Below are 23,494 nucleotides of genomic sequence, written 5' to 3'. Positions count from 1 at the left end.
AGTCTGAACTATTGAATGCTCACTGCATCTCTTTCCATGTCAGCAAGTTAATATCCAGCTGCATATGAACCATGTGAAAAATGAATAAATAGATGCATGTGGTGCAGTGATTTGTGCAGCACTATAGGCCTGGAGACCAAGAGGAGTTCACCATTGAACGGAGTTTGAACGGGGGGCTTGAGGCCCCCGACCGAGGAAGAACAAAAGGAAGGGACTTGAACTTTATTTCGCCTTCCATCACAGTGAGGAATGTGTAGGAGTCACTTTGGTGAATGTCCGTATTAAAATGTGTTTTTGAGTGCTGTTGCTTTTAATTGTATGACTGACCTGGCCAATGAAATTCCTCGTATATTGCAAAACATACTTGGAAAATAAAATCTGATTATGATTCTGAAAAGCCTTTCCCTTCCATACTCTTTCCTCTCTTTGATCTTTTTGCAGCTGACTGCCTTTCTGTACTTGTTGCAAGAGATTGTCGCGGCATCCAGCATCCTCGGAGAATGTAGAATTAAAGGCAGAGGCAATGCCAGTTTTAAAGATGGTTATTTGCCTCAAGATTGGGTGATTGTATCTCCAGAACCTCCCCAGAGGCTCTGGGAGACACAAGGTTCAAGAGGGAACACAAAAAGCCTAAATTAGGAAGAATATTAAGAGTAAGATTTTCAATTAAAATACTGTAATTGATGGAAACTTGCCTTTAAATTGGTTCCTGGATGAAACCCTGATGGTTCTCACATTGTCTCTTTAAATTGACTATCCTTTTCACACTTGCATTAAAACACACAGCCACCACCATTCACAGTGATACTGCCCGGCAGTCTCATAATTACAGTCAACACAGCTACCTTGACAGCCACACAAAATGATGTAAATAAAAATTGTTTTCCTTGTTTAAGAAGTTCTATTTAGAATTATTTGAAATTGTGGGGGTTGGTACAAAATACTGTTGACCCACAAATGTGTTGCTATGAGACATTCACATTTAAAAAATCCATGTCTCAAAAAAAGCAAGAAGGTGCCCATGTTATTTGACCAACTTATCAGATGAATTTAAATATGTAGGTATGTATGCATTAGTTTTGCTCCTATTTCCCTTTTCCAAATCATTAATATATATGGTAAACAGTTGCAGCCCCAACACCAAGCCTTGTGTCAACAAAATCCAGAAGATTAGTCAAACATGATTTCCCTTTCATAAATCCATGTTGACTTGGACAGATCCTTTTACTGCTATCCAAATGCCCCATTATTGCATCTTTAATAATTGACTCCAGCATCTTTCACACCACCAAAGTCGGGCTAACTGGTCTGTAATTTCCCGTTTTCTCTCACGCTCCTTTCTTGAAAAGTGGGATAGCATTAGCTATCATCCAATCCACAGGAGCTGATCGTAAATCTATTGATCGTTGGAAAATGATAATATATATAAATATATATGTATGTGTATATATGCATGTATGTGTATATATGCATGTATATGTGTGTATATATGTATGTGTATATATATATATATATGTTTATATATGTGTATATATGTATGCATATAAATGTATCAATATGTATGTGCATTTGTATGTGTGCATATGTATGTGTATGTGTGTATATATGTGTGTGTATAAATATATATATATGCATATATTTATTATTACTATATAATTATATATATAATTGCCTTTATGGTTTATGTATATCATCTTACAAGACAAATAAATTAATAGTGATGATTTAAATCAAAGTTGCTTCTGATACATGAGAATAAACTTTATTATCTCTAACTTGCCTCTCACACACACAGACACACATTCATATAAATATATTAAATATATATACGTTAAATTTAATTTTTTGCAGTGTGTGTTAAAGCAATACAATGCAAGGGAAACTACACAAAGGAGGGGGCTGTTCCCGCTACAAGATACTCGAGGATCTTTGCTTTGGATCAAAGATTATAGCGGAGCTCTATAATCTTTGCTTTGGATCACAGCGGGTGGCATACCGGAAGTCGCGTGTCGCATTGAAAAATGGCGGCCGTGACGTTCCGTCACGTACTACACGTCAGCCCATTGAATTTCGGAAGAGTGGTCTATCTTGCTCCTCTAGGATCTTTGGTTCTGCATTGCATTCCATTTGGGGTGATGGTTTCCTCGTTCGTGGCCCTAGGGAAAGAAAGGAAATGAGGAGATTCAAATGTAAGAGCAGGCAGGTATTTCTGTGGGCACAACATTGTTGCACCTATGTTTGGTTTAGTCTAGAAATACAGCATTGAAACAGGCCCAAAGGGTCAGAAACATAGAAACATAGAAACATAGAAATTAGGTGCAGGAGTAGGCCATTCGGCCCTTCGAGCCTGCACCGCCATTCAATATGATCATGGCTGATCATCCAACTCAGTATCCCGTACCTGCCTTCTCTCCATACCCCCTGATCCCCTTAGCCACAAGGGCCGCATCTAACTCCCTCTTAAATATAGCCAATGAAGTGGCCTCAACTACCCTCTGTGGCAGAGAGTTCCAGAGATTCACCACTCTCTGTGTGAAAAAAGTTCTTCTCATCTCGGTTTTAAAGGATTTCCCCTTTATCCTTAAGCTGTGACCCCTTGTCCTGGACTTCCCTAACATCGGGAACAATCTTCCTGCATCTAGCCTGTCCAACCCCTTAAGAATTTTGTAAGTTTCTATAAGATCCCCTCTCAATCTTCTAAATTCTAGAGAGTATAAACCAAGTCTATCCAGTCTTTCTTCATAAGACAGTCCTGACATCCCAGGAATCAGTCTGGTGAACCGTCTCTGCACTCCCTCTATGGCAATAATGTCCTTCCTCAGATTTGGAGACCAAAACTGTACGCAATACTCCAGGTGTGGTCTCACCAAGACCCTGTACAACTGCAGTAGAACCTCTCTGCTCCTATACTCAAATCCTTTTGCAATGAAAGCTAACATACCATTCGCTTTCTTTACTGCCTGCTGCACCTGCATGCCTACCTTCAATGACTGGTGTACCATGACACCCAGGTCTCGCTGCATCTCCCCCTTTCCCAATCGGCCACCATTTAGATAATAGTCTGCTTTCCCGTTTTTTGCCACCAAAATGGATAACCTCACATTTATCCACATTATACTGCATCTGCCAAACATTTGCCCACTCACCCAGCCTATCCAAGTCACCTTGCAGTCTCCTAGCATCCTCCTCACAGCTAACACTGCCCCCCAGCTTAGTGTCATCCGCAAACTTGGAGATATTGCCTTCAATTCCCTCATCCAGATCATTAATATATATTGTAAATAGCTGGGGTCCCAGCACTGAGCCTTGCGGTACCCCACTAGTCACTGCCTGCCATTGTGAAAAGGACCCGTTTACTCCTACTCTTTGCTTCCTGTTTGCCAGCCAGTTCTCTATCCACATCAATACTGAACCCCCAATGCCTTGTGCTTTAAGTTTGTATACTAATCTCTTATGTGGGACCTTGTTGAAAGCCTTCTGGAAGTCCAAATACACCACATCCACTGGTTCTCCCCTATCCACGCTACTAGTTACATCCTCGAAAAATTCTATAAGATTCGTCAGACATGATTTACCTTTCGTAAATCCATGCTGACTTTGTCCAATGATTTCACCACTTTCCAAATGTGCTGCTATCCCATCTTTAATAACTGACTCTAGCAGTTTCCCCACTACCGATGTTAGACTAACTGGTCTGTAATTCCCCATTTTCTCTCTCCCTCCCTTCTTAAAAAGTGGGGTTACGTTTGCTACCCGCCAATCTTCAGGAACTACTCCAGAATCTAAAGAGTTTTGAAAGATTATTACTAATACATCCACTATTTCTGGAGCTACTTCCTTAAGTACTCTGGGATGCAGCCTATCTGGCCCTGGGGATTTATCGGCCTTTAATCCATTCAATTTACCTAACACCACTTCCCGGCTAACCTGGATTTCACTCAATTCCTCCAACTCCTTTGACCCGCGGTCCCCTGCTATTTCTGGTAAATTATTTATGTCTTCCTTAGTGAAGACGGAACCAAAGTAGTTATTCAATTGGTCCGCCATATCCTTGTTCCCCATGATCAACTCACCTGTTTCTGACTGCAAGGGACCTACATTTGTTTTAACTAATCTCTTTCTTTTCACATATCTATAAAAACTTTTGCAGTCAGTTTTTTATGTTCCCTGCCAGTTTTCTTTCATAATCTATTTTTCCTTTCCTAATTAAGCCCTTTGTCCTCCTCTGCTGGTCTTTGAATTTCTCCCAGTCCTCCGGTATGCTGCTTTTTCTGGCTAATTTGTACGCATCATCCTTCGCTTTGATACTATCCCTGATTTCCCTTGTTATCCATGGATGTACTACCTTCCCTGATTTATTCTTTTGCCAAACTGGGATGAACAATTTTTGTAGTTCATCCATGCAGTCTTTAAATGTCTTCCATTGCATATCCACCGTCAACCCTTTTAGAATTAATTGCCAGTCAATCTTGGCCAATTCACGTCTCATGCCCTCAAAGTTACCTTTCTTTAAGTTCAGAACCATTGTTTCTGAATTAACAATGTCACTCTCCATCCTAATGAAGAACTCAACCATATTATGGTCACTCTTGCCCAAGGGGGCACGTACAACAAGATTGCTAACTAACCCTTCCTCATTACTCAATACCCAGTCTAAAATAGCCTGCTCTCTCGTTGGTTCCTCTACATGTTGATTTAGATAACTATCCCGCATACATTCCAAGAAATCCTCTTCCTCAGCACCCCTGCCAATTTGATTCACCCAATCTATATGTAGATTGACGTCACCCATTATAACTGTTTTGCCTTTGTCGCACGCATTTCTAATTTCCTGTTTGATACCATCTCCAACTTCACTACTACTGTTAGGTGGCCTGTACACAACACCCACCAGCGTTTTCTGCCCCTTAGTGTTGTGCAGCTCTACCCATACCGATTCCACATCCTCCAAACTAATGTCCTTCCTTTCCATTGCATTAATCCCCTCTCTAATCAGTAACGCACAGTTCATTTCATATTAGTTCTATGTTATCCCTCTTTCTCATTTACTACCTGCACACTATGGGCAATTTTGCAGAGGCCGATCAATCTACAAACTCGTACATTTTTGAGATGTGGGAAGAAATCGGCGCACCCACACAGTCACAGGGAGAACATGCAAACTACACACAGGCAGCAGACGAGGTCGGGATCAAACCTGGGTCTCGTGCACTATGAGGCAGCAGCTCTATCACTGTGTTAGGGATGAGTCAGCACCTGCAGGAGATTCTAAAAGAGGAGGGAAAACAGCCAGAGGTCATGGTCAACATTGGTTTCATTGACATGTGGAAAGATGGATGAGAACAATTCTGAGAGCTAGGCCATAGGTGCAAGAGTAGGTTGTCATCTCTGCAATGTGATCGTGCAGGTTAGAGGTGACTTATGGCAGCTACAGGGCATTCTAAAAGGGAAGGGTAAATAGTCGAGGTCATGGTCAACACGGGTTCCAATGACATATACAAAGAGGGATAAGGTACTGCATCAAGAATTTTGAGAGATATAAGATACAAGATACATTTATTTGTCACATGTGCCAGTTGGCACAGTGAAATGTGATCCACATACAGCCATACAATAAAATAAAGATTTCAACACACGATAGAGTTCAACATAAAACATCCCCAAAAGTTTCCCACAGTGAGGGAAGGCACCAGTCAGTCATCTTCCTCTGATGTTTAGGTTTATGTCATAATTTAAAGAGTATTACCTGTATTACTGATGCCACCGAGTTAGTACAGAAATAGGGAAACATGTCAGAAGAATGCGTGACTAAAGGATTGGTATAAGAGGGCGGGCTTTAGATCTTTGGCTCACCCGGACACTTCTGGGGAAAGTGACCTACGTTAAATAGATGAGAATCGACGGGCACGAGGTTGGATAGATGTCATCAAGGAGAGAATCTCTGGGCCTGTCCAGAAGAGATAATAAATGCAATAGAGTCTAGTTGTGGATTTACACATTACAACTGTAAAGTTGCAATTGATGTAGAGGCTCTTGCCTCCTTTGTGAGTGTTGCTATATCACTGATAAAACATTATGGTGCTACCTCTGCTAAATGGTATTGAACGAATGGCCAGAATTGTTCTCTACTAGGTCATGTGTGGTATCTCAGCAGCACGGAGGCGGAGAGGAGAGCTCTTCAGCGCGTCAACCACAGGGTGCAGAAGATTATTGGGACACAGCTACCAGCCTTGGAGGGCATCTACTACACACGGTGCCTCAGGAAGGCTGTCTGCATCCACAAAGACTCCTCACACCCTTGTAATAGTCTGTTCAAACTCCTACCTTCTGGCAGACGTTACAAGGCCTTCTACACCCGCACCTCCAGACTCAGGAACAGCTTCATCCGCTGCTCTGAACCGGCCCTGCTGAGTGCCCCCCACCCCCATGAACTGTATTCACGCACATCGTCCCGACATAGACATATTTACACTTTAGGTTGTTTTATTGTTCTTTTTTTAATATAAATCATGTTTCTCGGGGTATCTACATTTTATTACTTGTTTAAGTTATGACAATCGGATGGAAGCTGAATACCAAATCTCGTTGCACCTATGTGCAATGACAATAAAATATATTATTAGTATTATGTCGTAATCCAGATCACCATCAGACACAAGATCACCATCAGACACAAGAAATTGACAGAACCATCAGACGAACATCTGATAACAGCAAACTTTGTGAAAAATGATTCTGATGAGACAATAGGGAGATTTATTGCGAAAATAAAACTTCTGCCAGTACCCACAACTCCGTGGTGATTGGAAGGCATTGATGATGGAGGGTGATGTGGTCATTCATGAATGTTCTAAGACTATTCGGATGCATGGCAGAGAAGCAGAGGACATGTCGAAAAAAATAAAGATTTGGTGGGAAAAAGTTTGGAATTGATGTCACACATTAGGGCGATGCAGCAACAGCAAAGGGGATCTCGGGAGAAAACAGTGAGGAGAACTACAGCCATAGGAGCTTCAGATATAAAGAGAGCAGGCAAATGTTTCTGTGGGCACAAACAAGATTCCCTCGTGCAGGTTAGAAGTGTCTTATGGCAGCTGCAAGGCAAGGGTTAACAGGGGAGGTCATGGTCAACACTGGTACCAATGACATGTAAAAAGAGGGATGAGGTACTGCAACGAGAGCTAGGTCGTGGTTTAAAGACCGGGTGTATTCCGATGCCATGTCGTGTGAGTACAGGAATAGGAGGAATGGTCAGAATAATCTGTGACGAAAAGGTTGTAAGAGGGTAGGCTTTAGATCTTTGGATCACTGGGCCACTTCTGGGGAAGGCGACCTACATGAAATGGGTGAGATGCAGCTGAAGCTAAAACCGAATCAACATTCTTGGGGGAACATTTGCCTGTTCTATTTGGAGGGTTTAAACTAATTTGTTAGATGTCGATTTGAAAGGTGTGGTGCAGTCAAACATCGAAGAGAAACTAGTCGATACAGTTGGTACAGTAAACATTGGCGTGATAAAGTATTTAGAAGGATACTAGATATCAGATTATATTACATTTATTTTAACACAAGGCGTTTGACCAGTAAGGCATTTTTATATTTCCACCAACATTGTTTCCTCTGGCTTCACATTTTACCCACATTTTTTCCTTATCTTACAGCCTCCTGTTACTTTTTCATCTCTAGCATTTGTCCACCCATCTGATAATCAATCCCCCCTCCTCACCTGTATCCACCTATCACTATGCCCCCCCCCCCCCCCCCCCCACCTACCTATTTTGCTGTTTTCTCACCACCCTCATTGCAACTGTGCCATTCTGGCTTTCTTCCCTTGGAAAGGAAAAGGAGGGAGTCCAGAATGGATTTACAGTTTGGTTGCTGGGATGGTGTGATTATCATGAATTTGAGCCTCCAGAGGTTGTGTGGGCTCATCCCTGAGGTGGATCAGGGCAGAGATCACTTATTTTTTGTTAATTGAGAAAATCTATATTTTGTCAGGAATGTCCTGCTGAGATAGATAAATCACGGTCTCATCGTAGAGGGGGAGCAGGTATAAGGGGGTCAGGAGTCAGGGGTCATAGATGGGGACTGGGGGTTGGGGTCCAGGGGTCAGGAGGCAGTTTAGGGTTGTGTTGGTTGGAAACAAAGTTTTGTTCCCCGAGACTGATTTCCTTTCTGCTTATATAGACACAAGGAACTGCAGGTGCTAAATGACAAAAAAGAGACAAATTACAGGAGTAACAGCGGGTCAGGCAGCATCTCAGGAGGACATGGACAGACAACATTTCGGGACACCTATCCATATTCTCCAGAGATGCTGCCTAACCACTGAGTTACTCCAGCACTCAGTGTCTTTTCTTTTCTGCGTGTTAATTTCCAAAGTGGATTTATGTGGTTCGTTGGTTCCTGATGGAAATGGCGTTGTAACCAATTTTGGCCAGTGTAATACAATAAGCGTTCTCTCATTCATCAATTCACGTTATTTAAACACATGCTGTAGCAGAACTATCTATATTCTTATTGGCGGTTGGGGTGGGTAAAAATTAGTTGTTTCTTTTGCATAAACACTTCTCACATTGGCTGTGTAACAATCAACATTGTGGGTTTCTGTGTTTGATCACAGCTCCTCCAGCCTGGGCCTCTGTCGCACTTTGTGTTGTTACATTCTTGTCACATGAGCGGACTGCTCACAACGTGTGCCCACTGGAAGAGAGCACCTCGCCGAGCCCTCTCTCCCAACAGACCGTTCCTGGAGAAAGATGCACACTGAGGAACTGCTGCTCTGTACCTGGGTGATTCTCCACATCTCAGTCCGTGAGTTCTTTTCTAAGCAAATCTTTGTGTTTCAATTTCCTCTATCTGGCATCTTTATTACATTCACAGCTGGTATAACCCTGGACTCCACACACCCAAGGCGGAGAACATATGAGTTAGGTACAGTGAAAGCTCCGTCTAGAGTGTCCCGTCACATACGCCCAGGGCAAGGGTTAAACGCAGAGTAAAGCTCTCTCAACACCGTCCCCTCACACACTCCCAGAGCCCAGATTAGATACAGTGAAACTCCCTCCATAGAGTCCCCACACACTCCCAGGACACAGGTTGGACCTGACGGCGGGAACGGTCCCCAGTGGAGGTCTCTCTATCAGGGAGTCCTTCCCCTGTACATCGGGGACCTGGGGTGGAGAGTAGAACACACGTCCACGAGGACTCTGGAGGCCTTCCGTGAATGCTGGTCGCCGCGGCAGGTTGAGTGTATTATTGTTAAAGTTGGTGATATATTAATTTGATGATTGCTTGTTTGTAAACTGCCAATATAGGCAGCCTTTGATCATGTTAATAGTCTGTATGTTGGTTTTTGTTTTATGAATAAAATAATTTGTAAAAAAAAATGGCACAGGTTGGACCTGACAGCAGGAGCGGGACCCAGTGGAGGTCTCTCTATAAGGGAGTCCTCCCCCTTTACATCGGGGACCTGGGTGGAGAATGTTGCACAAGGTTGTGGCCTGTAACAGGTACTTGAGCCGGTTCACGGACTCACCAGCTGTCTGTCACTTCCATGTCTACATGGAGTGTGAGAGGTTGCAGCCCCTGTTCGACTTTCTGAAGGGGCTGCTCCTCACGTTTTGGCTAAATTTTAGCCCCACGTTCCTGCGATTTGGGCATCTGGTATAGTGGGAGGAGGGTCATGAGCGAGGGGGGGGGGGGGGGGGGTCTCCCTGTTGGACTGCTCCAGGGGACAAGGGACAAGATGACCATTCTCGGGTCCAGGCAGCAGGTAGTCGACGACCACGTCGGGGTTGGCTGCTTCCCACTTTTCCGTGCCCGCGTGTCCCTGGAGAGGGAACACACACGCGGTGTCGACGGGGACTCTGGCCTTCCCGTGAACACTGGTCGCCGCGGGAGACCGAGTGTATTACTGATCAGGATGACGTTATTTTAAAGTTGATGACTGTTGTTTTATAAACTGCCACAAAGGCAGTTTTGTTCGTGTTACCATTTTGTATATTTGTTTTAGTTTTCTGAATAGAAGTATTTGTAATTTTTAAATGTTTTTTTAAAAGGCACAGGTTGGGCACAGAAGGAAATTTTCTCTACACTGTCCCCTCAAATACTCCCACGTGGTGTCAATTGGCAATAGGTGCAGGAGTAGGCCATTCGGCCCTTCGAGCCAGCACCGCCATTCAGTGTACTCATGGCTGATCATCCCCAATCAGTACCCTGTTCATGCCTTCTCCCCGTATCCCCTGATTCCACTATCTTTAAAAGCCGCATCTAGCTCTTTCTTGAAAGTATCCAGAGAACCTGCCTCCACCGCCCTCTGAGGCAGAGAATTCCACAGACTCACAACTCTCTGTGTGAAAAAGTGTTTCCTCATCTCTGTTCTAAATGGCTTACCCCGTATTCTTAAAATGTGGCCCCTGGTTCTGGACTCCCCCAACATCGGGAACATGTTTCCTGCCTCTAGCGTGTCCAAACCCTTCATAATCTTATGTGTTTCAATAAGATATCCTCTCATACTTCTAAACTCCAGAGTACACAAGCCCAGGTGCTCCATTCTCTCAGCTTATGACAGTCCCGCCATCCCGGGAAATAACCTTGTAAACCAACGCTGCAGTCCCTCAATAGCAAGAATGTCCTTCCTCAAATTTAATCCTGTGAGGTGTTGCACTTTGGAATGTTGAATGTAAGAAGAAAATATACAATTGCTGGCATGACCCTTAATAGCATTGATGTAAGAGGGATCCAGGAGTCCAGAAAGTGGCAACACAAGTAGATTGAGTGCTAAAGTAGGCACATGGTGTACTTGCTTTCATAGTCGGGTCATTGAGCACAAGAGCCAGGAAGTCATGATACAGCTTTATGGGACTTTGGTTAGGCTGCATATGGAGTCTTGTGTGTAGTACTGCTCGCTTATTTACAGTGGCTTGCAAAAGTATTCGTACCCCTTGAACTTTTCCACATTTTGTCACGTTACAACCACAAACGTATATGTATTTTATTGGGATTTTATGTGATAGACCAACACAAAGTGACGCATAATTGTGAAGTGGAAGGAAAATGATACATGGTTTTCAAATTTGTTTACAAATAAAATACTGAAAAGTGTGGCGTGCAAAAGTATTCAGCCCCCTTTACTCTGATACTTCCTCCCACTTGGCTCTAGCCCAAGTGGGAGGAGAGGGATGAAAACAGTTGAAAACTGAGGAATTTGCTTTGTAAATTGGTAAATCAGGCAATTTATCAGTCAATTTAAGCAGGACAGCTCTTTGCGAGCGGCAGTGAGTGAGCGGCCTTGTGAGGGAAGTGCCCTGTGAGTAAAGTGTGAGTCTTTGGCTCGAGAGTCTTCGGCGAGGAGACCAGGCAATACGCTTGAGGGGGAGAGACCAAAGAAGGAGATGTCAGGCAAGCTGATTCAGTGCGATGCTTGCAGTATGTGGGAGGTCAAGGACACCGCTGGTGCCTCTGGCTGCTACAAATGCGAAAAGTGCATCCAGGTAGAGCTCCTGAAGGGCCGTGTTGGGGAACTGGAGAAGCAAGTGGATGACCTCCGGTTCGTACGAGAAACTGAGTCGTTCCTTGACAAGTCCTACAGTACGATTGTTACACCTAAGGTACTGGAAGAGAGAAGGTGGGAAACAGTGAGAAAGGGAGGGAAGCATGGAATGCCAACGTCCCCGGGTGGTGTACCTCTTGTAAACAGGTTCATCCGCTTAGAAGCTGTTGGGACAGAAGACGTGAGCGGCGGACTGGCCTGTGATGCGAATAGGGCTGTTGAGCCAAAACCAAAAAGGCCTAAGGCAGGCAAGGCCATTGTAGTGGGAGACTCCATCGTGAGAGGTACGGACAGGGGTTTCTGCGGCAACAGACGGGATGCGAGGATGGTGTGCTGCCTTCCCGGTGCCAGGATCCAGGATGTCACGGACAGAGTGCAGAAAATCCTCAAGGGCGAAGGTGAACATCCGGAAGTGGTAGTGCATGTCGGCACAAACGATGTCGGAAAAAAGGGGATGAATATTCTGCAGCGTGACTATAGAGAGCTCGGAAAAATGTTGAAAAGCAGGACCTCCAGGGTTGTTATGTCCGGTTTGCTTCCAGTTCCCCGTGCTGGCGAGAGCAGGAACAGGGAGATACGGGACCTGAACGTGTGGCTGAGCAACTGGTGCACGGGGCAGGGATTTAGATTCTTAGATCACTGGGATCTGTTTTGGGGTAAGGGGGAACTGTACAAAAGGGACGGATTGCATCTTAACAGGTGTGGGACCAGCATTCTGGCAGGCAGGTTTGCCACTGCTACACGGGTGGCTTTAAACTGAATAAGGGGGGTGGGGTGTCGAATGGGATAGTGGAGGATGGAGTTAAAGGGAAAGGGTTTCTTAAATGTGTGAGCGTAGAGACCGAGGGGTGTAAAATGAGGGTAGAAGAAATAGGTAGCAAGGTGAAAAGTAAAAGTGGCAGGCAGACAAAACCAGGGCAAAAATCAAAAAGGGCCACTTTCAACATAATTGTATAAGGGGTAAGAGTGTTGTAAAAACAAGCCTGAAGGCTTTGTGTCTCAATGCAAGGAGCATTCGTAATAAGGTGGATGAGTTGAATGTGCAGATAGCTATTAATGACTATGATATAGTTGGGATCACGGAGACATGGCTCCAGGGTGACCAAGGTTGGGAGCTGAACATCCAGGGATATTCAATATTCAGGAGGGATAGACAGAAAGGAAAAGGAGGTGGGGTAGCGTTACTGATTAGAGAGGGGATTAATGCAATGGAAAGGAAGGACATTAGTTTGGAGGATGTGGAATCGGTATGGGTAGAGCTGCAAAACACTAAGGGGCAGAAAAACGCTGGTGGGTGTTGTGTACAGGCCACCTAACAGTAGTAGTGAAGTTGGAGATGGTATCAAACAGGAAATTAGAAATGCGTGCGACAAAGGCAAAACGGTTATAATGGGTGACTTCAATCTACATATAGATTGGGTGAATCAAATTGGCAGGGGTGCTGAGGAAGAGGATTTCTTGGAATGTATGCGGGATAGTTATCTAAATCAACATGTAGAGGAACCAACGAGAGAGCAGGCTATTTTAGACTGGGTATTGAGTAATGAGGAAGGGTTAGTTAGCAATCTTGTTGTACGTGCCCCCTTGGGCAAGAGTGACCATAATATGGTTGAGTTCTTCATTAGGATGGAGAGTGACATTGTTAATTCAGAAACAATGGTTCTGAACTTAAAGAAAGGTAACTTTGAGGGTATGAGACGTGAATTGGCCAAGATTGACTGGCAATTAATTCTAAAAGGGTTGACGGTGGATATACAATGGAGAACATTTAAAGACTGCATGGATGAACTACAAAAATTGTTCATCCCATTTTTGGCAAAAGAAATAAATCAGGGAAGGTACATTGAACATCCATGGATAACAAGGGAAATCAGGGATAGTATCAAAGCGAAGGATGATGCGTGCAAATTAGCCAGAAAAAGCAGCATAACAGAGGACTGGGAGAAATTCAAAGACTAGCAGAGGAGGACAAAGGGATTAATTAGGAAATGAAAAATAGATTATGATAGAAAGCTGGCAGGGAACATAAAAACTGACTGCAAAGTTTTTTATAGATATGTGCAAAGAAAGAGATTAGTTAAAACAAATGTAGGTCCCTTGCAGTCAGAAACAGGGAGTTGATCATGGGGAACAAGGACATGGCAGACCAATTGAATAACTACTTTGGTTCTGTCTTCACTAAGGAAGACATTAATAATCTGCCGGAAATAGCAGGGGACCGGGGATGAAATGAGATGAAGGAACTGAGTGAAATCCAGGTTAGCTGGGAAGTGGTGTTGGGTAAAATTGAATGGATTAAAGGCCGATAAATCCCCAGGGCCAGATAGGCTGCATCCCAGAGTACTTAAGGAAGTAGCTCCAGAAATAGTGGATCATTAGTAATAATCTTTCAAAACTCTTTAGATTCTGGAGAGTAGTTCCTGAAGATTGGCGGGTAGCAAACGTAACCCCACTTTTTAAGAAGGGAGGAGAGAGAGAAAAGGGGGGAATTACAGACCAGTTAGTCTAACATCGGTAGTGGGGAAACTGCTAGAGTCAGTTATTAAAGATGGGATAGCAGCACATTTGGAAAGTGGTGAAATCATTGGACAAAGTCAGCATGGATTTACGAAAGGTAAATCATGTCTGACGAATCTTATAGAATTTTTTGAGGATGTAACTAGTAGCGTGGATAGGGGAGAACCAGTGGATGTGGTGTATTTGGACTTCCAGAAGGCTTTCGACAAGGTCCCACATAAGAGATTAGTATACAAACTTAAAGCACAAGGCATTGGGGGTTCAGTATTGATGTGGATAGAGAACTGGCTGGCAAACATGAAGCAAAGAGTAGGAGTAAACGGGTCCTTTTCACAATGGCAGGCAGTGACTAGTGGGGTACCACAAGGCTCAGTGCTGGGACCCCAGCTATTTACAATATATATTAATGATCTGGATGAGGGAATTGAAGGCAATATCTCCAAGTTTGCGGATGACACTAAGAGGGGGGCAGTGTTAGCTGTGAGGAGGATGCTAGGAGACTGCAAGGTGACTTGGATAGGCTGGGTGAGTGGGCAAATGTTTGGCAGATGCAGTATAATGTGGATAAATGTGAGGTTATCCATTTTGGTGGCAAAAAAACGGGAAAGCAGACTATTATCTAAATGGTGGCCGATTGGGAAAGGGGGAGATGCAGCGAGACCTGGTACACCAGTCATTGAAGGTAGGCATGCAGGTGCAGCAGGCAGTAAAGAAAGCGAATGGTATGTTAGCTTTCATTGCAAAAGGATTTGAGTATAGGAGCAGGGAGGTTCTACTGCAGTTGTACAGGGTCTTGGTGAGACCACACCTGGAGTATTGCATACAGTTTTGGTCTCCAAATCTGAGGAAGGACATTATTGCCATAGAGGGAGTGCAGAGACGGTTCACCAGACTGATTCCTGGGATGTCAGGACTGTCTTATGAAGAAAGACTGGATAGACTTGGTTTATACTCTCTAGAATTTAGAAGATTGAGAGGGGATCTTATAGAAACTTACAAAATTCTTAAGGGGTTGGACAGGCTAGATGCAGGAAGATTGTTCCCGATGTTAGGGAAGTCCAGGACAAGGGGTCATAGCTTAAGGATAAGGGGGAAATCCATTAAAACCGAGATGAGAAGAACTTTTTTCACACAGAGAGTGGCGAATCTCTGGAACTCTCTGCCACAGAGGGTAGTTGAGGCCAGTTCATTGTCTATATTTAAGAGGGAGTTAGATGTGGGGCCCTTGTGGCTAAGGGGATCAGGGGGTATGGAGAGAAGGCAGGTACGGGATACTGAGTTGGATGATCAGCCATGATCATATTGAATGGCGGTGCAGGCTCGAAGGGTCGAATGGCCTACTCCTGCACCTGAATTTCTATGTTTCTATGTTTCTATACCCTTAAATAAAATCCAGTGCAACCAATTGCCTTCAGAAGTCACCTAATTAGTAAATAGAGTCCACTTGTGTGTAATCTAATCTCAGTATAAATACAGCTGTTCTGTGAAGGCCTCAGAGGTTTGTTAGAGAACATTAGTGAACAAACAGCATCATGAAGCCCAAGGAACACACCAGACAGGTCAGGGATAGTTGTGGAGAAGTTTAAAGTACGGTTAGGTTATAAAAAAATATCCCAAGCTTTGAACATCTCACGGAGCACTGTTCAATCCATCATCTGAAAATGGAAAGAGTATGGCACAACTGCAAACCTACCAAGACATGGCTGTCCACCTAAACTGACAGGCCGGGAAAGGAGAGCATTGATCAGAGAAGCAGCCAAGAGGCCCATGGTAACTCTGGAGGAGCTGCAGAGATCCACAGTTCAGGTGGGAGAATCTGTCCACAGGACAACTATTAGTCGTGCACTCCACAAATCGGGCCTTTATGGAAGAGTGGCAAGAAGAAAGCCATTGTTGAAAAAAAGCCATAAGAAGTCCCGTTTTCAGTTTGCCACAAGCCATGTGGGGGACACAGCAAACATGTGGAGGAAGGTGCTCTGGTCAGATGAAACCAAAATTGAAGTTCTTGGCCTAAATGCAAAACGCTATGTGTGGCAGAAAACTAACACTGCACATCACCCTGAACACACCATCCTCACTGTGAAACATGGTGGTGGCAGCATCATGCTGTGGGGATGCTTTTCTTCAGCAGGGGCAGGGAAGCTGGTCAGAGTTGATGGGAAGATGGATGGAGCCAAATACAGGGCATCTTGGAAGAAAACCTGTTAGAGTCTGCAAAAGACTTGAGACTGGGGTGGAGGTTCACCTTCCAGCAGGACAACGACCCTAAACATACAGCCAGAGCTACAATGGAATGGTTTAGATCAAAGCATATTCATGTGTTAGATTGGCCCAGTCAAAGTCCAGACCTAAATCCAATTGAGAATCTCTGGCAAGACTTGAAAATTTCTGTTCACAGACGCTCTCCATCCAATCTGACTGAGCTTGAGCTATTTCGCAAAGAAGAATGGGCAAAAATTTCAGTCTCTAGATGTGCAAAGCTGGTAGAGACATACCCCAAAAGACTTGCAGCTGTAATTGCAGCGAAAGGTGGTTCTACAAAGTATTGACTCAGGGGGGCTGAATACTTTTGCACCCCACACTTTTCAGTTTTTTATTTGGAAAAAAATTTGAAAACCATGTATCATTTTCCTTCCACTTCACAATTATGCACCACTTTGTGTTGGTCTATCACATAAAATCCCTATAAAATACATTTACGTTTGTGGTTGTAACGTGACAAAATGTGGAAAAGTTCAAGGGGTGTGAATACTTTTGCAAGCCACTGTACAGGAAGGATGTGGAGGAGGTTTAGCAGAATATTGAAGATGGAGTAACAAAGAACAGCAAGTTCTGCAGATGCTGGTTTACACAGAAGGACACAGTGCTGGAGTAACTCAGTAGGTCAGGTAGTATCTCTGAAGAATATGGATAGGAGACATTTTGGGTCAGGACCCCACTTCAGACTATTGTCTGATCCGCTGAGTTAAGCGGGCGGGGGTGGTGGGGGTGAAGGAAGAGTCAGGGAGGGGAATAGGTGGGAGTCCAGGTGGGGCCCAGGGGAGGGAGGAGGGAGGGGGTTAGTTAGAGGTTACCTAAAATGGGGAAAATTCAGTGTTCATACCATTGAGTTGTAAGCTATCCGTGGAGTATGAGATACTGTTCCTCAGTTTGCATGTGGCCTCAGTCTGGCAATGGAGGAGGCCAAGGACAGAAAGGTCAGCCTGGGAATGCAAAGGAGAATTAAAATGTTAGCAACCGGGAGATCCAGTAAGCCTTGGCGGACCAATTGCATGTGTTCAGCGAAGCAGTCGTCAAGCCTACGCTTGGTCTCACTGATGTACAAGAGGCCACATCAGGAATAACAGATGCGGTAGATGAGTTTCGAGGGGGTGCACGTGAACCTCTGACCCATCTGGAAGGACTGCTGGGGTCCCTGGATGAAGGTGAGGGAGGAGGTATAGGGACAGGTGTTATATCTCCTGCGGATACCTGGGGAGGGGTGTATTGGGTGGGAAAGGATGGGTGAACCAAGGAATTATGGAAGGAGCCGTCTACTGGTGGGATCACCCTGGCGATGAGTGAAATGTCAGAGTATGATGTGATGGATGTGGTGGCTGGTGATGTGATTAATGAGGAACATGGGAACTCTATCATTATTCTGTCTGGAGGTAGGTGGAATAAGAGCAGAACTACAGGACATAGAGGAAATGCGGATGAGGGAAATGCCATGATGCAGCCAGTCAGTATGCTCTCTACTGTGCACCTGTAGAAATTCGGGAGAGTCCTCCTTGACATACCGACACTCCGTATCTTCTCAGGAAGTAGTTCTTTTTAATTGCATCAGTGTGCTGGAATTAGGAAAGATCTTCGGAAATATGCATGCCCAGGAATTTGAAGTTTTTGACCTTCCACTATTGTCCCGTTGATATAAATGGGATTGTGGGTTCCTATCCTACCCCTTCAAAAGTCCACAATCAGTTCCTTGGTTTTACTGGTGTTGAAAGCCAGGTTGTTGTGCTGGCACTATTTGGCCAATCGGTCGATCTCAGTTCTATCCTCTGACTCATTACCATCTGTGATTCGTCCCACAACAGTGGTGTAATCGGCGAACTTGATAGAGTTCACATTATGTCCGGCTACACAAGCATGAGTATAGAGTGAGTACAGCAGGGGGCTGAGCACGCAGCCTTGAGGTGCTCCTGTGGTGCTCCTGTGCTGATTCTTACCTCCCTGGTCTTGCAAAATCTTTAGTCTCGCTCAGCTGTACTATCAGCCTTTAAATTTGTCTTTGCTCCTGCCTACCTCTGCCTCGATATCCTTTTCACACCTTTTCTCTACAGATGGAGCCCAGCTCCATTGTTTGCTTCACACATCTCTCCACTTGTTGATCAGTAGTGTTCTGAACCTCCGTCATTTCCTGCCACCATTTGATTAGTGTTTCATTAACCCCTCGTCCTGTGAGAACCGCTCATCACCTTGACAATAGCCCCTGATCTCCACAGGGATCTGGATATTGAGACCCATCAGCTCTCTGATGGTAAAAAATTACAAGGAAGACATAAATACTATGCTCAGAGAGGATATTCATGGGCCAGTGTCCAATAAAGCTACATGAGTAGAACTTAGAAACAGGAAGGGGGTGATCAGATTGATGGGACTATTATAGATTCCCCATCCCCACACCCCCACAACAGCAGGATATTTAAAGAAGTGTAGAGTGATTGCAGAGACCTGTAAAAATAAGAATGGGACATTTAATGGGGTATTAGTGGGAAATTTAGTGGGTATTAGTGGGAAAATTCACCTTCCCTAATATTGACTGCATCTCCAGGTGTAAAGGGCTTGGTTGGAATGAAATTTGTTTTGTGTGTTCAAGAAAGTTCCCTTAGTCAATATAGAGAGGGCCGCAACACTAGATCTTCTCCAGGGAATGAGGTAGGACAAGTGATTGAAGTGCCTTTTGAATTTGATTGAGTTTTCTGAACAAGTAATCAAGAAATTAAACAAGGGCAATGCCATTGATGTTGTTTCTATGGACCAGCAAGGCCTTTGATAAGATTCAGCATGGTAGGTTTCTCTAGAAGGTTAGATTGCATGGGATCCTGGGGGAGCTTGCTGACTGGATACAGAATTGGCTTCACGGAAGGAAGTTTGCAGATGACACTAAAGTAAGTGCTATCATCGACGGTGAAGATGATTCTCTTGGAAGCTAAGGAATTGAGGCAAATGATTTGTGTTGCCTTAAATCTTATAGAATTACCAAGGAGGAGATGTTGACATATTTTAGCACAAGAAGGTGGATTAATCCCCATGGTCTAACCAAGTACATACAGTACAATTAAGACAGAAATTGTGGAGGCCTTTGCAAAGATTTTTGCATCATTGTTAGCCACAGGTGTTCTGGAAGACTAGAGGGTGGCTAATGTTGTATTTAAGAAGGGCAGCAAGGATAACTTGGGGAACTACTGACCGATGAGCCTGATGTAAGTGCTATTGGAGGGAATCCTTAGGGAACAGGATCTACAAGCATTTGGATAAAGCATGATGTTCCAGCTCTTAGATTCTATGCTACAGTTGGTGAGGGCATGCATCCATATATCTTCTTCACCATCCTATCTCTCTGCAAAATGATGCATTTCGGCAGTCAAATAAGGGAAGGATATATGTGTTGCCACATTCATGAATCTGTGGACTTGCACCTGAAGATTCTTCTGCCCATCTACACTCCCTAGGGTCTGACCATTTACTTCCCTTATTTGACTTCCTAAAAGCGTCACCTTGCTTTTGACAAGATTTAACTGCATCTGCCATTGCTCTGCCCAACTTTCTGTGGTATTATGCAATAATAGAGTAAGGCTGAGCAGAGGGGCACTAGGACCCTGCCAGAAGCCAGGCTCCAGTAACCGGTTGTGTCTGGAAAACCCAGGGTGTCGGCAGTTGGAGAGAGAGGCCTGGGCTTACACGAGGCTGTTGCAGTGGCTGCTGTTATTGTACAGATTAAAGGTATACTCTGTTTACGTCGTGGTACGAGCCTTATTACAAGCATAACTCGACACTTTCCATCTGATCAATATCATTATGTTAACTAAGATAATCCTCCTTGCTACAGTATATACAGCACCATTATTCATTTAACAGAAAAAAGAGAGAGGCAAAGAGAAAGATTACAGAAGGCAACCCACCTTTTTCTGTCTCGCTTCCCATCACTGTGAGAAACTGTCTCTCCTATGGCATGACATTCTGTAAGTGCGGAGTGAGGGCAGGAGTTGCAGTCTGTTCATTTTTGTTAAAAGGGCCTGTAACAAAAATAAAAGAAATAAATTTGTAATTAACCTCACCCCCTCCGTTCAAAAAATACATGCAAAAAGGGCTGAAGTCCTTAGAGCAATCAAAGTCAGTCCACGGTTTATAGTTTAGTTAGTGTTTTGTTGTGTTCAAGAGCCTAATGTTTGTTGGGCCGGAGTTATAATCGAACCTGGTGGTCATGGTATTCAGACTTTTAAACCTTCTTCCTGATTCTAGGAGTGAACAGAGAGACATTCCAGGGGGTTGTGGGTCTTTGATGATGCTCCCTGCTTTTTTTGAAGCAGTGTCCTATTGATGGTGAAGTGATCAGTACCCATGATTAAAAAAATTGGTGGTGTTCAGCACTTCTTACAATCTCCTTTGTTCCTGCATGTTCCAGTTTAGTTTAGTTTAGTTTAGAGATACAGCACAAAAACGGACCCTTGTCCCAACTGGGTCCGCGCCGACCAGTGATCCCCACACATTAACACTATCCTACCCCCACTAGGGGCAATTTTCACCTTTACCAAGCTAATTACCCTACAAACCTGTATGTCATTGGAGTATGAGAGGAAACCGAAGATCTCGGAGAAAACCCACGCAGGTCACGGGGAGAACGTACAAACTCCGTACAGATCGAACCCGGGTCTCCGGCGCTGCATTCATTGTAAAGTAGCAACTCTACCGCTGCACCACCGTGATCTTGCTGAACAAGATTGTTATACAACTACCTGTAGAAGTTCAACAGCATATTCACGTTCACATGTTGTAGAATAAAATTGGGCCATTCGGTCCATCGACTCTACTCTGCCATTCAATCATGGATGATCTCTGCCTTCTAATCCCATTTTCCTCCCTTCTACCCATAAAGGGCCTGTCCCACTTTCCCGAGTTATTCACGAATTCTCCCAAGTTATTCACGAATTCTCCTAAGTTTTCAAACTCGCAGAATGTTCGTAACAAGTCCGTAGGAGGTCGTAGGAGTCCGTGGATATATTGTAGCGGCTCGTTATGCCAGCCGTAGTTACTCGGGGCATCAGGTAAGTCGGGACGTTTTATCGGCCTGATGAAAAATGTCCACGAGTAAAAAAAATAGCCCCGAGTACCTACGGCTGGCATAACGAGCCAGCGGGTATTAACATCGGGAACAATCTTCCTGCATCTTGGACAGGCTAGATGCAGGAAGATTGTTCCCGATGTTGGGGAAGTCCAGAACAAGGGGTCACAGTTTAAGGATAAGGGGGAAATCTTTTCGGACCGAGATGAAGAAAACATTTTTCACACAGAGAGTGGTGAATCTCTGGAATTCTCTGCCACAGAAGGTAGTTGAGGCCAGTTCATTGGCTTTAGTTAAGAGGGAGTTAGATGTGGCCCTTGTGGCTAAAGGGATCAGGGGGTATGGAGAGAAGGCAGGTACAGGATACTGAGTTGGATGATCAGCCATGATCATATTGAATGGTGGTGCAGGCTCGAAGGGCCGAATGGCCTACTCCTGCACCTATTTTCTATGTTTCTATGTATATATTACGAACATTCTGCGAGTTTGAAAACTCGGGAGAATTCGTGAATAACTCGGGAAAGTGGGACATTCCCTTAATTCTTGATGCCCGTTCTAATCAAGAATTTGTCTACCTCTGCCTTAAAAATATCCACTGACCTGGCCTCCACAGCCCTCTGTGGCAATGAGTTCCACAGATTAACTACCCTCTGACTAAAGAAGTTCCTCCTCACCTCCTTTCCAAAAGACCGGCCTTTAATTCTGAGGCTATGACCTCTGGTCCTAGACTCTCCCACCAGTGGAAACATCCTATCCACATCCACTCATTATTCTTTCATTATTCGGTAAGTTTCAATGAGGTCTCCCGCAACCTTCTAAACTCCAGCGAGTAGAGGCCCAGTGCTGTCAAATGCTTATCGTTGACATACCAAATCTCCACAATCGTCTAAGTAAGTGGAGGTGTTGATGGGCTTTCGTTACTGCTACATTGTGCTGGGCCCAGAGCCCCAGGTCATCACACCCTGACAGTGGAGGTCAGAGGCTGCTGTCAAGGTGCTATGAGCTAGTTCTCACAAAGTGAGGTGTTAATTAAACATTACAAGTGATGGTGGCAGGAAGCGAGAGAGGCTCAGAACAAATGTGATCAACAACTTGAGAGATGTGTGAAGTGGAGAATGGAGCTAGAGTCCACATATAGAGAGTGTGCGAGAGAAATACAGACTGTAACAGACAGACAGACAGACAGACAGACAGACAGACAGACAGACAGAAACAAAAACTGACAGATCACAGAGAGAGACACTAAAAATATGAAGGGACCAGGAGGTAATGTGAATTGCTTGAAGCAAAACGACAGTGACACAGAAAGAGTGAGAGTATATTGACAAAGAGAGACTGATCGAGACTGAATGGGCCTCGACAAACTGAGGAAAAAGAGTGAGTGGAGGAGAGGGATTAGTACAAAGATAGACACAAAGTGCTGGAGTAACTCAGCAGGTCAGGCAGCATTTCTTTCTGACTCACTCCTCTGTGGTTCACGGGGCGAGCAGGCCCAGGTGGGATTGCAGCGAAACATTCCTGCTCTGTGTTTGTGACGAAGGCTGACAGTCTATCTGCCCCCTTAGCTGCTTGCTGTCCTTGCCTGTTTCAATGATGTGTACAAGGACAAAAACCACCTTTGTCATCAAAAAGAGAGAGAGAGAGAGAGAGAGAGAGAGAGAGAGAGAGAGAGAGACTAGTCACATGAATATAGTAAAGCCTTCGATAAGGTTCTGCGCTAGGATAAAGTCTGTGGGATCTAAAGCACAATGGATCTAAAGTTGGCTTGGTGATAGGAGGCAGAGGATGACTTTTGTGATTGGAAGCCTAGCCTATATAAGTGGTAACCCAAAGTGCTGGGGTCTTTACTGTGTAGCATATTAATTAATGATCTTAATATGAATATAATAGGTATGATTAGTAAGTTTGCAGATAACATGAACATTCATGGCATTTTTAACGATAAGGAGAAAGTTGTAGGCTACAGAATTAAACTTATTTGCCTGGAAATTGGGTGGACAAATAGATTGAAGGAGAGAATGAAAAGGTTGGGGTTGTTTTCTTTGGAACAGAGGCTGAGGGGGATGTTCACAATTATTATCATATAGATATGGTGGATA

The 23,494-nt window shown here is 44.3% G+C and overlaps 1 long non-coding RNA gene across 2 annotated transcripts; it reads right to left on the bottom strand.

Annotated features, from left to right (window-relative positions):
- LOC129708732 (uncharacterized) lies at positions 1 to 23,065 on the bottom strand. 2 transcript variants are annotated; one of them, XR_008725400.1, is made up of 5 exons: positions 22,860 to 23,065; positions 20,236 to 20,349; positions 17,175 to 17,274; positions 5,198 to 5,268; positions 1 to 2,156 (listed from the first exon to the last, which is right to left on the bottom strand). It is a non-coding gene; the product is annotated as an uncharacterized LOC129708732 (long non-coding RNA). The 2 variants fall into 2 exon arrangements; XR_008725401.1 differs by lacking the exon at positions 5,198 to 5,268.
- Positions 23,066 to 23,494: the final 429 nt, after the last annotated feature.

The sequence above is a fragment of the Leucoraja erinacea genome, chromosome 24, assembly GCF_028641065.1.
Source record: "Leucoraja erinacea ecotype New England chromosome 24, Leri_hhj_1, whole genome shotgun sequence".
NCBI lineage: Eukaryota > Metazoa > Chordata > Chondrichthyes > Rajiformes > Rajidae > Leucoraja > Leucoraja erinaceus.
Note: the sequence above shows the minus strand (reverse complement) of the source record. Positions and strands in the feature narration are given on the sequence as shown.